Source organism: Schistocerca gregaria, chromosome 6 (genome assembly GCF_023897955.1).
Source record: "Schistocerca gregaria isolate iqSchGreg1 chromosome 6, iqSchGreg1.2, whole genome shotgun sequence".
Lineage (NCBI taxonomy): Eukaryota > Metazoa > Arthropoda > Insecta > Orthoptera > Acrididae > Schistocerca > Schistocerca gregaria.
Window position 1 is genome coordinate 188708296 of NC_064925.1, and position 16526 is coordinate 188724821.

General features: G+C 41.9%; 6 non-coding genes across 6 annotated transcripts; all 6 read right to left on the bottom strand.

Moving 5' to 3' along the window:
- Positions 1-1494: 1494 nt before the first annotated feature.
- On the bottom strand, positions 1495-1601 carry LOC126279590 (U6 spliceosomal RNA). Its single transcript, XR_007551060.1, has one exon. It is a non-coding gene; the product is annotated as a U6 spliceosomal RNA (small nuclear RNA).
- Positions 1602-4077: 2476 nt separating this feature from the next.
- On the bottom strand, positions 4078-4184 carry LOC126279591 (U6 spliceosomal RNA). The gene has a single exon (XR_007551061.1). It is a non-coding gene; the product is annotated as a U6 spliceosomal RNA (small nuclear RNA).
- Positions 4185-6660: 2476 nt separating this feature from the next.
- On the bottom strand, positions 6661-6767 carry LOC126279592 (U6 spliceosomal RNA). Its single transcript, XR_007551062.1, has one exon. It is a non-coding gene; the product is annotated as a U6 spliceosomal RNA (small nuclear RNA).
- Positions 6768-9243: 2476 nt separating this feature from the next.
- Positions 9244-9350, bottom strand: LOC126279593 (U6 spliceosomal RNA). The gene has a single exon (XR_007551063.1). It is a non-coding gene; the product is annotated as a U6 spliceosomal RNA (small nuclear RNA).
- A 2476-nt stretch (positions 9351-11826) lies between these two features.
- Positions 11827-11933, bottom strand: LOC126279594 (U6 spliceosomal RNA). Its single transcript, XR_007551064.1, has one exon. It is a non-coding gene; the product is annotated as a U6 spliceosomal RNA (small nuclear RNA).
- A 2476-nt stretch (positions 11934-14409) lies between these two features.
- LOC126279595 (U6 spliceosomal RNA) lies at positions 14410-14516 on the bottom strand. Its single transcript, XR_007551065.1, has one exon. It is a non-coding gene; the product is annotated as a U6 spliceosomal RNA (small nuclear RNA).
- Between the last annotated feature and the right edge of the window lie 2010 nt (positions 14517-16526).

Here is a 16526-nt window from a genome sequence, read left to right on the forward strand (position 1 = left end):
ATGTTCCTGTGAAATGTCAGTCAGCTGTAATCCAGGTTGGTGAATGTTGTTATTGCAGGAAGAATTGCTAGTGCAGAACAAAGAGTGATAGATTTAGTATTTGAAAGCAGTTAATAACTGAGTAGCTACTGGTGTCATGTGACACAAACTGGTTTGTGATGTAGTTGTCTATTCCTGAAATCTTGAAGCTTGCTAGTGTTTTGTGTCTTGACTGGCTCTGTATCTGCTTATGTGGTAGAGCTTCTGTGTATGTAACATGATGAATATTGCATGCAGAGTTTGTCCAATCTTTCTCCTAGACACAGGATGAGAGGTGCATCAGCTGCAATTGTGAACACCATCGACTTGTATCACATTGATGGGATTCAAAGTGCTGTCAAAATAGTAGAGTCTCACATCTAAATGCTATATGTTAATATTAGCATAGTGGTCTGCTGTCTAAACACTTCAGTGTTGTGGTATTCATTGGCTGACACTTTTGGAATTTATTTAAGTAACTGTATGTAATGGCAGATTGCCAGACATGTGGGAAAATACTTTGTGGGTCACACCAGTGAAATTTGTACATGACATGCTGATGCACCACAGATTTGCAGTAATAGTTGGTTTTTAGGTGAAGGGCAGTGGCTTATTACACAGGCAGATATGCTTCAGTTAAGAACCTGATGAGGTGTCACCTGCAGTCTGTATTATGAGGCTGCAGCTGGATAGCAAGGCCACTAGGAAAGTTACTTGAAACATAATGTTAAATAAACTTCCTGTAAAGGGGTAGCTTGCACACTTAATCATGAAAGATACACCTTCCTTCACATGTTTGTTTTTGCTGCTCAAACAATTATGGCATCAGCTGCAGCCATGAAGATGAATAAAGATAAATATAGTGGGTCTGTGTGCAGACAGTATGTGATAGTGGCTTACAGGCACCAGAAGCTTTGTAGGCTTTAGAGAAAAATAAATATTAGGTAAGGCAAGCTAATTTTAGAGCGCTAGAGTGTATTTAAGCAGTAGTCTAAGTGAAAGTATGTGAGTGAGAAAGATTTGGAACATGCAGCTATCTTGTGTAAAGTTGGTGTAAGGTTTCCAAATGTTGTGTGTGGCAGTAGGTGTGTGTTATGAAATGACATGATTGAGACAGTAGCAAGAGATGCTGTGACAGCTGAGTGTGATACTGAGGAAGAGAAGAGGCTTTTGCCTGTGCTAGGCTTAGCCTGGCTGTGATTTGTGTTGAAGGGGTGCTAGTGACATGTACTTGTGGTTTTGGTGTGCTTGCTGACTTGTTATTAGAGTGACATTTTAGATGTGCATTGGTGATGTAAGGGATAGGTTTATTGCCAGTTTTGTCATGTTCTGTTGTGAATGAAAGAAAGTGGAGGAGAACTGCGTAAATGGAGAGCATAGTTTGTGACAAGTGGGTGCAGATATGAAGCGAAACTTGTGTAGTTGGCTGATGGTATTAGCAGCTGATGTGAGGCATGAGAGAGTGAGATTGCGAAAAAAAATGTGGAACGCTTCACGATTTTGCGTGTCATCCTTGCGCAGGGGCCATGCTAATCTTCTCTGTATCGTTCCAATTTTAGTATATGTACCGCCGAAGCGAGTACATTCGAGGAGCCCTCTGAAATTGTATATATAGTTATGGCGTCGCGTCAAACATGGTTCGGCTTGGACGTAGGTTTACACAGCTCTGGCGAGGAACACAAGGCCTGCCGAGTGCTAATTTGTGAACTAATTACTGCGAGGTGTCGTTCTTAGTAAGTGGCAGCTCTGTCAACTGTAGATTTGGCAGTTTTGGGTGTAAAACTTAGATCGTAGAGTCGTTTGCTCTCGCACCATCCACCCAGAGCAGCAGCAGTTTCACACAGCTGACGCTAGGCGGCAGCAAGACGTGTTGGCAGCTATTGTCGCCATGTTCTCACATCCCGAGTTTAGTGTCTTATAGGCATACGTATGAAACACACTTCTCTAATGTGTGGGATAAATGACTCTGACTGGAGCAGGTAGCAGGTCTTCAAGACTCTCAAAACAAGCGAATATTTTGGCCAAACTGTCTTCACTGCTAACACAAATTGAATTACTCTTGCAGTGGTACTTTCTTACGATACCTATCGATTTAATTACAGAGTGCTCATATGCAATGCAACTTTTAACTCACACATCAAGTACAACACAAGAAGACACAGCCTGTGACCATGTAAATTACTGAGGAACTCCACAGAGACCAAGCATGGTTCTATTCATCCAATGGCGCCATAAGACAATAGTGACTGCAAGAAGAGACACAGTAGCCTCACAAACCATTAAAAACAGCATTCGTATTGCACACTTTGAAACACAGCAGTGTAGGTCATTACTAGGGCATGGATGGGTTAATGCGACTTGTGTGAGATAGTAGTAGGAATGATGGACATAGTTCCGTTTTCAGTACAATACCAGGTGATATATTTGTGTTGATCCAGGTGTACACAGGGCAGGTCTACTTGACAACAGTGAAACACTGTGATTGAGGTGTGTGAATGAGCCTAAAATATCGAGGGGACATGTGGTAAGAGAAACCAGGTTAGCATTGTGTTAGTAGCTGTAGTTATGTTCCTGTGAAATGTCAATCAGCTGTAATCCAGGTTGGTGAATGTTGTTATTGCAGGAAGAATTGCTAGTGCAGAACAAAGAGTGATAGATTTAGTATTTGAAAGCAGTTAATAACTGAGTAGCTACTGGTGTCATGTGACACAAACTGGTTTGTGATGTAGTTGTCTATTCCTGAAATCTTGAAGCTTGCTAGTGTTTTGTGTCTTGACTGGCTCTGTATCTGCTTATGTGGTAGAGCTTCTGTGTATGTAACATGATGAATATTGCATGCAGAGTTTGTCCAATCTTTCTCCTAGACACAGGATGAGAGGTGCATCAGCTGCAATTGTGAACACCATCGACTTGTATCACATTGATGGGATTCAAAGTGCTGTCAAAATAGTAGAGTCTCACATCTAAATGCTATATGTTAATATTAGCATAGTGGTCTGCTGTCTAAACACTTCAGTGTTGTGGTATTCATTGGCTGACACTTTTGGAATTTATTTAAGTAACTGTATGTAATGGCAGATTGCCAGACATGTGGGAAAATACTTTGTGGGTCACACCAGTGAAATTTGTACATGACATGCTGATGCACCACAGATTTGCAGTAATAGTTGGTTTTTAGGTGAAGGGCAGTGGCTTATTACACAGGCAGATATGCTTCAGTTAAGAACCTGATGAGGTGTCACCTGCAGTCTGTATTATGAGGCTGCAGCTGGATAGCAAGGCCACTAGGAAAGTTACTTGAAACATAATGTTAAATAAACTTCCTGTAAAGGGGTAGCTTGCACACTTAATCATGAAAGATACACCTTCCTTCACATGTTTGTTTATGCTGCTCAAACAATTATGGCATCAGCTGCAGCCATGAAGATGAATAAAGATAAATATTGTGGGTCTGTGTGCAGACAGTATGTGATAGTGGCTTACAGGCACCAGAAGCTTTGTAGGCTTTAGAGAAAAATAAATATTAGGTAAGGCAAGCTAATTTTAGAGCGCTAGAGTGTATTTAAGCAGTAGTCTAAGTGAAAGTATGTGAGTGAGAAAGATTTGGAACATGCAGCTATCTTGTGTAAAGTTGGTGTAAGGTTTCCAAATGTTGTGTGTGGCAGTAGGTGTGTGTTATGAAATGACATGATTGAGACAGTAGCAAGAGATGCTGTGACAGCTGAGTGTGATACTGAGGAAGAGAAGAGGCTTTTGCCTGTGCTAGGCTTAGCCTGGCTGTGATTTGTGTTGAAGGGGTGCTAGTGACATGTACTTGTGGTTTTGGTGTGCTTGCTGACTTGTTATTAGAGTGACATTTTAGATGTGCATTGGTGATGTAAGGGATAGGTTTATTGCCAGTTTTGTCATGTTCTGTTGTGAATGAAAGAAAGTGGAGGAGAACTGCGTAAATGGAGAGCATAGTTTGTGACAAGTGGGTGCAGATATGAAGCGAAACTTGTGTAGTTGGCTGATGGTATTAGCAGCTGATGTGAGGCATGAGAGAGTGAGATTTCGAAAAAAAATGTGGAACGCTTCACGATTTTGCGTGTCATCCTTGCGCAGGGGCCATGCTAATCTTCTCTGTATCGTTCCAATTTTAGTATATGTACCGCCGAAGCGAGTACATTCGAAGAGCCCTCTGAAATTGTATATATAGTTATGGCGTCGCGTCAAACATGGTTCGGCTTGGACGTAGGTTTACACAGCTCTGGCGAGGAACACAAGGCCTGCCGAGTGCTAATTTGTGAACTAATTACTGCGAGGTGTCGTTCTTAGTAAGTGGCAGCTCTGTCAACTGTAGATTTGGCAGTTTTGGGTGTAAAACTTAGATCGTAGAGTCGTTTGCTCTCGCACCATCCACCCAGAGCAGCAGCAGTTTCACACAGCTGCCGCTAGGCGGCAGCAAGACGTGTTGGCAGCTATTGTCGCCATGTTCTCACATCCCGAGTTTAGTGTCTTATAGGCATACGTATGAAACACACTTCTCTAATGTGTGGGATAAATGACTCTGACTGGAGCAGGTAGCAGGTCTTCAAGACTCTCAAAACAAGCGAATATTTTGGCCAAACTGTCTTCACTGCTAACACAAATTGCATTACTCTTGCAGTGGTACTTTCTTACGATACCTATCGATTTAATTACAGAGTGCTCATATGCAATGCAACTTTTAACTCACACATCAAGTACAACACAAGAAGACACAGCCTGTGACCATGTAAATTACTGAGGAACTCCACAGAGACCAAGCATGGTTCTATTCATCCAATGGCGCCAGAAGACAATAGTGACTGCAAGAAGAGACACAGTAGCCTCACGAACCATTAAAAACAGCATTCGTATTGCACACTTTGAAACACAGCAGTGTAGGTCATTACCAGGGCATGGATGGGTTAATGCGACTTGTGTGAGATAGTAGTAGGAATGATGGACATAGTTCCGTTTTCAGTACAATACCAGGTGATATATTTGTGTTGATCCAGGTGTACACAGGGCAGGTCTACTTGACAACAGTGAAACACTGTGATTGAGGTGTGTGAATGAGCCTAAAATATCGAGGGGACATGTGGTAAGAGAAACCAGGTTAGCATTGTGTTAGTAGCTGTAGTTATGTTCCTGTGAAATGTCAATCAGCTGTAATCCAGGTTGGTGAATGTTGTTATTGCAGGAAGAATTGCTAGTGCAGAACAAAGAGTGATAGATTTAGTATTTGAAAGCAGTTAATAACTGAGTAGCTACTGGTGTCATGTGACACAAACTGGTTTGTGATGTAGTTGTCTATTCCTGAAATCTTGAAGCTTGCTAGTGTTTTGTGTCTTGACTGGCTCTGTATCTGCTTATGTGGTAGAGCTTCTGTGTATGTAACATGATGAATATTGCATGCAGAGTTTGTCCAATCTTTCTCCTAGACACAGGATGAGAGGTGCATCAGCTGCAATTGTGAACACCATCGACTTGTATCACATTGATGGGATTCAAAGTGCTGTCAAAATAGTAGAGTCTCACATCTAAATGCTATATGTTAATATTAGCATAGTGGTCTGCTGTCTAAACACTTCAGTGTTGTGGTATTCATTGGCTGACACTTTTGGAATTTATTTAAGTAACTGTATGTAATGGCAGATTGCCAGACATGTGGGAAAATACTTTGTGGGTCACACCAGTGAAATTTGTACATGACATGCTGATGCACCACAGATTTGCAGTAATAGTTGGTTTTTAGGTGAAGGGCAGTGGCTTATTACACAGGCAGATATGCTTCAGTTAAGAACCTGATGAGGTGTCACCTGCAGTCTGTATTATGAGGCTGCAGCTGGATAGCAAGGCCACTAGGAAAGTTACTTGAAACATAATGTTAAATAAACTTCCTGTAAAGGGGTAGCTTGCACACTTAATCATGAAAGATACACCTTCCTTCACATGTTTGTTTATGCTGCTCAAACAATTATGGCATCAGCTGCAGCCATGAAGATGAATAAAGATAAATATTGTGGGTCTGTGTGCAGACAGTATGTGATAGTGGCTTACAGGCACCAGAAGCTTTGTAGGCTTTAGAGAAAAATAAATATTAGGTAAGGCAAGCTAATTTTAGAGCGCTAGAGTGTATTTAAGCAGTAGTCTAAGTGAAAGTATGTGAGTGAGAAAGATTTGGAACATGCAGCTATCTTGTGTAAAGTTGGTGTAAGGTTTCCAAATGTTGTGTGTGGCAGTAGGTGTGTGTTATGAAATGACATGATTGAGACAGTAGCAAGAGATGCTGTGACAGCTGAGTGTGATACTGAGGAAGAGAAGAGGCTTTTGCCTGTGCTAGGCTTAGCCTGGCTGTGATTTGTGTTGAAGGGGTGCTAGTGACATGTACTTGTGGTTTTGGTGTGCTTGCTGACTTGTTATTAGAGTGACATTTTAGATGTGCATTGGTGATGTAAGGGATAGGTTTATTGCCAGTTTTGTCATGTTCTGTTGTGAATGAAAGAAAGTGGAGGAGAACTGCGTAAATGGAGAGCATAGTTTGTGACAAGTGGGTGCAGATATGAAGCGAAACTTGTGTAGTTGGCTGATGGTATTAGCAGCTGATGTGAGGCATGAGAGAGTGAGATTGCGAAAAAAAATGTGGAACGCTTCACGATTTTGCGTGTCATCCTTGCGCAGGGGCCATGCTAATCTTCTCTGTATCGTTCCAATTTTAGTATATGTACCGCCGAAGCGAGTACATTCGAGGAGCCCTCTGAAATTGTATATATAGTTATGGCGTCGCGTCAAACATGGTTCGGCTTGGACGTAGGTTTACACAGCTCTGGCGAGGAACACAAGGCCTGCCGAGTGCTAATTTGTGAACTAATTACTGCGAGGTGTCGTTCTTAGTAAGTGGCAGCTCTGTCAACTGTAGATTTGGCAGTTTTGGGTGTAAAACTTAGATCGTAGAGTCGTTTGCTCTCGCACCATCCACCCAGAGCAGCAGCAGTTTCACACAGCTGCCGCTAGGCGGCAGCAAGACGTGTTGGCAGCTATTGTCGCCATGTTCTCACATCCCGAGTTTAGTGTCTTATAGGCATACGTATGAAACACACTTCTCTAATGTGTGGGATAAATGACTCTGACTGGAGCAGGTAGCAGGTCTTCAAGACTCTCAAAACAAGCGAATATTTTGGCCAAACTGTCTTCACTGCTAACACAAATTGCATTACTCTTGCAGTGGTACTTTCTTACGATACCTATCGATTTAATTACAGAGTGCTCATATGCAATGCAACTTTTAACTCACACATCAAGTGCAACACAAGAAGACACAGCCTGTGACCATGTAAATTACTGAGGAACTCCACAGAGACCAAGCATGGTTCTATTCATCCAATGGCGCCAGAAGACAATAGTGACTGCAAGAAGAGACACAGTAGCCTCACGAACCATTAAAAACAGCATTCGTATTGCACACTTTGAAACACAGCAGTGTAGGTCATTACCAGGGCATGGATGGGTTAATGCGACTTGTGTGAGATAGTAGTAGGAATGATGGACATAGTTCCGTTTTCAGTACAATACCAGGTGATATATTTGTGTTGATCCAGGTGTACACAGGGCAGGTCTACTTGACAACAGTGAAACACTGTGATTGAGGTGTGTGAATGAGCCTAAAATATCGAGGGGACATGTGGTAAGAGAAACCAGGTTAGCATTGTGTTAGTAGCTGTAGTTATGTTCCTGTGAAATGTCAATCAGCTGTAATCCAGGTTGGTGAATGTTGTTATTGCAGGAAGAATTGCTAGTGCAGAACAAAGAGTGATAGATTTAGTATTTGAAAGCAGTTAATAACTGAGTAGCTACTGGTGTCATGTGACACAAACTGGTTTGTGATGTAGTTGTCTATTCCTGAAATCTTGAAGCTTGCTAGTGTTTTGTGTCTTGACTGGCTCTGTATCTGCTTATGTGGTAGAGCTTCTGTGTATGTAACATGATGAATATTGCATGCAGAGTTTGTCCAATCTTTCTCCTAGACACAGGATGAGAGGTGCATCAGCTGCAATTGTGAACACCATCGACTTGTATCACATTGATGGGATTCAAAGTGCTGTCAAAATAGTAGAGTCTCACATCTAAATGCTATATGTTAATATTAGCATACTGGTCTGCTGTCTAAACACTTCAGTGTTGTGGTATTCATTGGCTGACACTTTTGGAATTTATTTAGGTAACTGTATGTAATGGCAGATTGCCAGACATGTGGGAAAATACTTTGTGGGTCACACCAGTGAAATTTGTACATGACATGCTGATGCACCACAGATTTGCAGTAATAGTTGGTTTTTAGGTGAAGGGCAGTGGCTTATTACACAGGCAGATATGCTTCAGTTAAGAACCTGATGAGGTGTCACCTGCAGTCTGTATTATGAGGCTGCAGCTGGATAGCAAGGCCACTAGGAAAGTTACTTGAAACATAATGTTACATAAACTTCCTGTAAAGGGGTAGCTTGCACACTTAATCATGAAAGATACACCTTCCTTCACATGTTTGTTTATGCTGCTCAAACAATTATGGCATCAGCTGCAGCCATGAAGATGAATAAAGATAAATATTGTGGGTCTGTGTGCAGACAGTATGTGATAGTGGCTTACAGGCACCAGAATCATTGTAGGCGTTAGAGAAAAATAAATATTAGGTAATGCAAGCTAATTTTAGAGCGCTAGAGTGTATTTAAGCAGTAGTCTAAGTGAAAGTATGTGAGTGAGAAAGATTTGGAACATGCAGCTATCTTGTGTAAAGTTGGTGTAAGGTTTCCAAATGTTGTGTGTGGCAGTAGGTGTGTGTTATGAAATGACATGATTGAGACAGTAGCAAGAGATGCTGTGACAGCTGAGTGTGATACTGAGGAAGAGAAGAGGCTTTTGCCTGTGCTAGGCTTAGCCTGGCTGTGATTTGTGTTGAAGGGGTGCTAGTGACATGTACTTGTGGTTTTGGTGTGCTTGCTGACTTGTTATTAGAGTGACATTTTAGATGTGCATTGGTGATGTAAGGGATAGGTTTATTGCCAGTTTTGTCATGTTCTGTTGTGAATGAAAGAAAGTGGAGGAGAACTGCGTAAATGGAGAGCATAGTTTGTGACAAGTGGGTGCAGATATGAAGCGAAACTTGTGTAGTTGGCTGATGGTATTAGCAGCTGATGTGAGGCATGAGAGAGTGAGATTGCGAAAAAAAATGTGGAACGCTTCACGATTTTGCGTGTCATCCTTGCGCAGGGGCCATGCTAATCTTCTCTGTATCGTTCCAATTTTAGTATATGTACCGCCGAAGCGAGTACATTCGAGGAGCCCTCTGAAATTGTATATATAGTTATGGCGTCGCGTCAAACATGGTTCGGCTTGGACGTAGGTTTACACAGCTCTGGCGAGGAACACAAGGCCTGCCGAGTGCTAATTTGTGAACTAATTACTGCGAGGTGTCGTTCTTAGTAAGTGGCAGCTCTGTCAACTGTAGATTTGGCAGTTTTGGGTGTAAAACTTAGATCGTAGAGTCGTTTGCTCTCGCACCATCCACCCAGAGCAGCAGCAGTTTCACACAGCTGCCGCTAGGCGGCAGCAAGACGTGTTGGCAGCTATTGTCGCCATGTTCTCACATCCCGAGTTTAGTGTCTTATAGGCATACGTATGAAACACACTTCTCTAATGTGTGGGATAAATGACTCTGACTGGAGCAGGTAGCAGGTCTTCAAGACTCTCAAAACAAGCGAATATTTTGGCCAAACTGTCTTCACTGCTAACACAAATTGCATTACTCTTGCAGTGGTACTTTCTTACGATACCTATCGATTTAATTACAGAGTGCTCATATGCAATGCAACTTTTAACTCACACATCAAGTGCAACACAAGAAGACACAGCCTGTGACCATGTAAATTACTGAGGAACTCCACAGAGACCAAGCATGGTTCTATTCATCCAATGGCGCCAGAAGACAATAGTGACTGCAAGAAGAGACACAGTAGCCTCACGAACCATTAAAAACAGCATTCGTATTGCACACTTTGAAACACAGCAGTGTAGGTCATTACCAGGGCATGGATGGGTTAATGCGACTTGTGTGAGATAGTAGTAGGAATGATGGACATAGTTCCGTTTTCAGTACAATACCAGGTGATATATTTGTGTTGATCCAGGTGTACACAGGGCAGGTCTACTTGACAACAGTGAAACACTGTGATTGAGGTGTGTGAATGAGCCTAAAATATCGAGGGGACATGTGGTAAGAGAAACCAGGTTAGCATTGTGTTAGTAGCTGTAGTTATGTTCCTGTGAAATGTCAATCAGCTGTAATCCAGGTTGGTGAATGTTGTTATTGCAGGAAGAATTGCTAGTGCAGAACAAAGAGTGATAGATTTAGTATTTGAAAGCAGTTAATAACTGAGTAGCTACTGGTGTCATGTGACACAAACTGGTTTGTGATGTAGTTGTCTATTCCTGAAATCTTGAAGCTTGCTAGTGTTTTGTGTCTTGACTGGCTCTGTATCTGCTTATGTGGTAGAGCTTCTGTGTATGTAACATGATGAATATTGCATGCAGAGTTTGTCCAATCTTTCTCCTAGACACAGGATGAGAGGTGCATCAGCTGCAATTGTGAACACCATCGACTTGTATCACATTGATGGGATTCAAAGTGCTGTCAAAATAGTAGAGTCTCACATCTAAATGCTATATGTTAATATTAGCATAGTGGTCTGCTGTCTAAACACTTCAGTGTTGTGGTATTCATTGGCTGACACTTTTGGAATTTATTTAGGTAACTGTATGTAATGGCAGATTGCCAGACATGTGGGAAAATACTTTGTGGGTCACACCAGTGAAATTTGTACATGACATGCTGATGCACCACAGATTTGCAGTAATAGTTGGTTTTTAGGTGAAGGGCAGTGGCTTATTACACAGGCAGATATGCTTCAGTTAAGAACCTGATGAGGTGTCACCTGCAGTCTGTATTATGAGGCTGCAGCTGGATAGCAAGGCCACTAGGAAAGTTACTTGAAACATAATGTTACATAAACTTCCTGTAAAGGGGTAGCTTGCACACTTAATCATGAAAGATACACCTTCCTTCACATGTTTGTTTATGCTGCTCAAACAATTATGGCATCAGCTGCAGCCATGAAGATGAATAAAGATAAATATTGTGGGTCTGTGTGCAGACAGTATGTGATAGTGGCTTACAGGCACCAGAATCATTGTAGGCGTTAGAGAAAAATAAATATTAGGTAATGCAAGCTAATTTTAGAGCGCTAGAGTGTATTTAAGCAGTAGTCTAAGTGAAAGTATGTGAGTGAGAAAGATTTGGAACATGCAGCTATCTTGTGTAAAGTTGGTGTAAGGTTTCCAAATGTTGTGTGTGGCAGTAGGTGTGTGTTATGAAATGACATGATTGAGACAGTAGCAAGAGATGCTGTGACAGCTGAGTGTGATACTGAGGAAGAGAAGAGGCTTTTGCCTGTGCTAGGCTTAGCCTGGCTGTGATTTGTGTTGAAGGGGTGCTAGTGACATGTACTTGTGGTTTTGGTGTGCTTGCTGACTTGTTATTAGAGTGACATTTTAGATGTGCATTGGTGATGTAAGGGATAGGTTTATTGCCAGTTTTGTCATGTTCTGTTGTGAATGAAAGAAAGTGGAGGAGAACTGCGTAAATGGAGAGCATAGTTTGTGACAAGTGGGTGCAGATATGAAGCGAAACTTGTGTAGTTGGCTGATGGTATTAGCAGCTGATGTGAGGCATGAGAGAGTGAGATTGCGAAAAAAAATGTGGAACGCTTCACGATTTTGCGTGTCATCCTTGCGCAGGGGCCATGCTAATCTTCTCTGTATCGTTCCAATTTTAGTATATGTACCGCCGAAGCGAGTACATTCGAGGAGCCCTCTGAAATTGTATATATAGTTATGGCGTCGCGTCAAACATGGTTCGGCTTGGACGTAGGTTTACACAGCTCTGGCGAGGAACACAAGGCCTGCCGAGTGCTAATTTGTGAACTAATTACTGCGAGGTGTCGTTCTTAGTAAGTGGCAGCTCTGTCAACTGTAGATTTGGCAGTTTTGGGTGTAAAACTTAGATCGTAGAGTCGTTTGCTCTCGCACCATCCACCCAGAGCAGCAGCAGTTTCACACAGCTGCCGCTAGGCGGCAGCAAGACGTGTTGGCAGCTATTGTCGCCATGTTCTCACATCCCGAGTTTAGTGTCTTATAGGCATACGTATGAAACACACTTCTCTAATGTGTGGGATAAATGACTCTGACTGGAGCAGGTAGCAGGTCTTCAAGACTCTCAAAACAAGCGAATATTTTGGCCAAACTGTCTTCACTGCTAACACAAATTGCATTACTCTTGCAGTGGTACTTTCTTACGATACCTATCGATTTAATTACAGAGTGCTCATATGCAATGCAACTTTTAACTCACACATCAAGTACAACACAAGAAGACACAGCCTGTGACCATGTAAATTACTGAGGAACTCCACAGAGACCAAGCATGGTTCTATTCATCCAATGGCGCCAGAAGACAATAGTGACTGCAAGAAGAGACACAGTAGCCTCACGAACCATTAAAAACAGCATTCGTATTGCACACTTTGAAACACAGCAGTGTAGGTCATTACCAGGGCATGGATGGGTTAATGCGACTTGTGTGAGATAGTAGTAGGAATGATGGACATAGTTCCGTTTTCAGTACAATACCAGGTGATATATTTGTGTTGATCCAGGTGTACACAGGGCAGGTCTACTTGACAACAGTGAAACACTGTGATTGAGGTGTGTGAATGAGCCTAAAATATCGAGGGGACATGTGGTAAGAGAAACCAGGTTAGCATTGTGTTAGTAGCTGTAGTTATGTTCCTGTGAAATGTCAATCAGCTGTAATCCAGGTTGGTGAATGTTGTTATTGCAGGAAGAATTGCTAGTGCAGAACAAAGAGTGATAGATTTAGTATTTGAAAGCAGTTAATAACTGAGTAGCTACTGGTGTCATGTGACACAAACTGGTTTGTGATGTAGTTGTCTATTCCTGAAATCTTGAAGCTTGCTAGTGTTTTGTGTCTTGACTGGCTCTGTATCTGCTTATGTGGTAGAGCTTCTGTGTATGTAACATGATGAATATTGCATGCAGAGTTTGTCCAATCTTTCTCCTAGACACAGGATGAGAGGTGCATCAGCTGCAATTGTGAACACCATCGACTTGTATCATATTCATGGGATTCAAAGTGCTGTCAAAATAGTAGAGTCTCACATCTAAATGCTATATGTTAATATTAGCATACTGGTCTGCTGTCTAAACACTTCAGTGTTGTGGTATTCATTGGCTGACACTTTTGGAATTTATTTAGGTAACTGTATGTAATGGCAGATTGCCAGACATGTGGGAAAATACTTTGTGGGTCACACCAGTGAAATTTGTACATGACATGCTGATGCACCACAGATTTGCAGTAATAGTTGGTTTTTAGGTGAAGGGCAGTGGCTTATTACACAGGCAGATATGCTTCAGTTAAGAACCTGATGAGGTGTCACCTGCAGTCTGTATTATGAGGCTGCAGCTGGATAGCAAGGCCACTAGGAAAGTTACTTGAAACATAATGTTAAATAAACTTCCTGTAAAGGGGTAGCTTGCACACTTAATCATGAAAGATACACCTTCCTTCACATGTTTGTTTATGCTGCTCAAACAATTATGGCATCAGCTGCAGCCATGAAGATGAATAAAGATAAATATTGTGGGTCTGTGTGCAGACAGTATGTGATAGTGGCTTACAGGCACCAGAAGCTTTGTAGGCGTTAGAGAAAAATAAATATTAGGTAATGCAAGCTAATTTTAGAGCGCTAGAGTGTATTTAAGCAGTAGTCTAAGTGAAAGTATGTGAGTGAGAAAGATTTGGAACATGCAGCTATCTTGTGTAAAGTTGGTGTAAGGTTTCCAAATGTTGTGTGTGGCAGTAGGTGTGTGTTATGAAATGACATGATTGAGACAGTAGCAAGAGATGCTGTGACAGCTGAGTGTGATACTGAGGAAGAGAAGAGGCTTTTGCCTGTGCTAGGCTTAGCCTGGCTGTGATTTGTGTTGAAGGGGTGCTAGTGACATGTACTTGTGGTTTTGGTGTGCTTGCTGACTTGTTATTAGAGTGACATTTTAGATGTGCATTGGTGATGTAAGGGATAGGTTTATTGCCAGTTTTGTCATGTTCTGTTGTGAATGAAAGAAAGTGGAGGAGAACTGCGTAAATGGAGAGCATAGTTTGTGACAAGTGGGTGCAGATATGAAGCGAAACTTGTGTAGTTGGCTGATGGTATTAGCAGCTGATGTGAGGCATGAGAGAGTGAGATTGCGAAAAAAAATGTGGAACGCTTCACGATTTTGCGTGTCATCCTTGCGCAGGGGCCATGCTAATCTTCTCTGTATCGTTCCAATTTTAGTATATGTACCGCCGAAGCGAGTACATTCGAGGAGCCCTCTGAAATTGTATATATAGTTATGGCGTCGCGTCAAACATGGTTCGGCTTGGACGTAGGTTTACACAGCTCTGGCGAGGAACACAAGGCCTGCCGAGTGCTAATTTGTGAACTAATTACTGCGAGGTGTCGTTCTTAGTAAGTGGCAGCTCTGTCAACTGTAGATTTGGCAGTTTTGGGTGTAAAACTTAGATCGTAGAGTCGTTTGCTCTCGCACCATCCACCCAGAGCAGCAGCAGTTTCACACAGCTGCCGCTAGGTGGCAGCAAGACGTGTTGGCAGCTATTGTCGCCATGTTCTCACATCCCGAGTTTAGTGTCTTATAGGCATACGTATGAAACACACTTCTCTAATGTGTGGGATAAATGACTCTGACTGGAGCAGGTAGCAGGTCTTCAAGACTCTCAAAACAAGCGAATATTTTGGCCAAACTGTCTTCACTGCTAACACAAATTGCATTACTCTTGCAGTGGTACTTTCTTACGATACCTATCGATTTAATTACAGAGTGCTCATATGCAATGCAACTTTTAACTCACACATCAAGTACAACACAAGAAGACACAGCCTGTGACCATGTAAATTACTGAGGAACTCCACAGAGACCAAGCATGGTTCTATTCATCCAATGGCGCCAGAAGACAATAGTGACTGCAAGAAGAGACACAGTAGCCTCACGAACCATTAAAAACAGCATTCGTATTGCACACTTTGAAACACAGCAGTGTAGGTCATTACCAGGGCATGGATGGGTTAATGCGACTTGTGTGAGATAGTAGTAGGAATGATGGACATAGTTCCGTTTTCAGTACAATACCAGGTGATATATTTGTGTTGATCCAGGTGTACACAGGGCAGGTCTACTTGACAACAGTGAAACACTGTGATTGAGGTGTGTGAATGAGCCTAAAATATCGAGGGGACATGTGGTAAGAGAAACCAGGTTAGCATTGTGTTAGTAGCTGTAGTTATGTTCCTGTGAAATGTCAATCAGCTGTAATCCAGGTTGGTGAATGTTGTTATTGCAGGAAGAATTGCTAGTGCAGAACAAAGAGTGATAGATTTAGTATTTGAAAGCAGTTAATAACTGAGTAGCTACTGGTGTCATGTGACACAAACTGGTTTGTGATGTAGTTGTCTATTCCTGAAATCTTGAAGCTTGCTAGTGTTTTGTGTCTTGACTGGCTCTGTATCTGCTTATGTGGTAGAGCTTCTGTGTATGTAACATGATGAATATTGCATGCAGAGTTTGTCCAATCTTTCTCCTAGACACAGGATGAGAGGTGCATCAGCTGCAATTGTGAACACCATCGACTTGTATCACATTGATGGGATTCAAAGTGCTGTCAAAATAGTAGAGTCTCACATCTAAATGCTATATGTTAATATTAGCATAGTGGTCTGCTGTCTAAACACTTCAGTGTTGTGGTATTCATTGGCTGACACTTTTGGAATTTATTTAAGTAACTGTATGTAATGGCAGATTGCCAGACATGTGGGAAAATACTTTGTGGGTCACACCAGTGAAATTTGTACATGACATGCTGATGCACCACAGATTTGCAGTAATAGTTGGTTTTTAGGTGAAGGGCAGTGGCTTATTACACAGGCAGATATGCTTCAGTTAAGAGCCTGATGAGGTGTCACCTGCAGTCTGTATTATGAGGCTGCAGCTGGATAGCAAGGCCACTAGGAAAGTTACTTGAAACATAATGTTAAATAAACTTCCTGTAAAGGGGTAGCTTGCACACTTAATCATGAAAGATACACCTTCCTTCACATGTTTGTTTTTGCTGCTCAAACAATTATGGCATCAGCTGCAGCCATGAAGATGAATAAAGATAAATATAGTGGGTCTGTGTGCAGACAGTATGTGATAGTGGCTTACAGGCACCAGAAGCTTTGTAGGCTTTAGAGAAAAATAAATATTAGGTAAGGCAAGCTAATTTTAGAGCGCTAGAGTGTATTTAAGCAGTAGTCTAAGTGAAAGTATGTGAG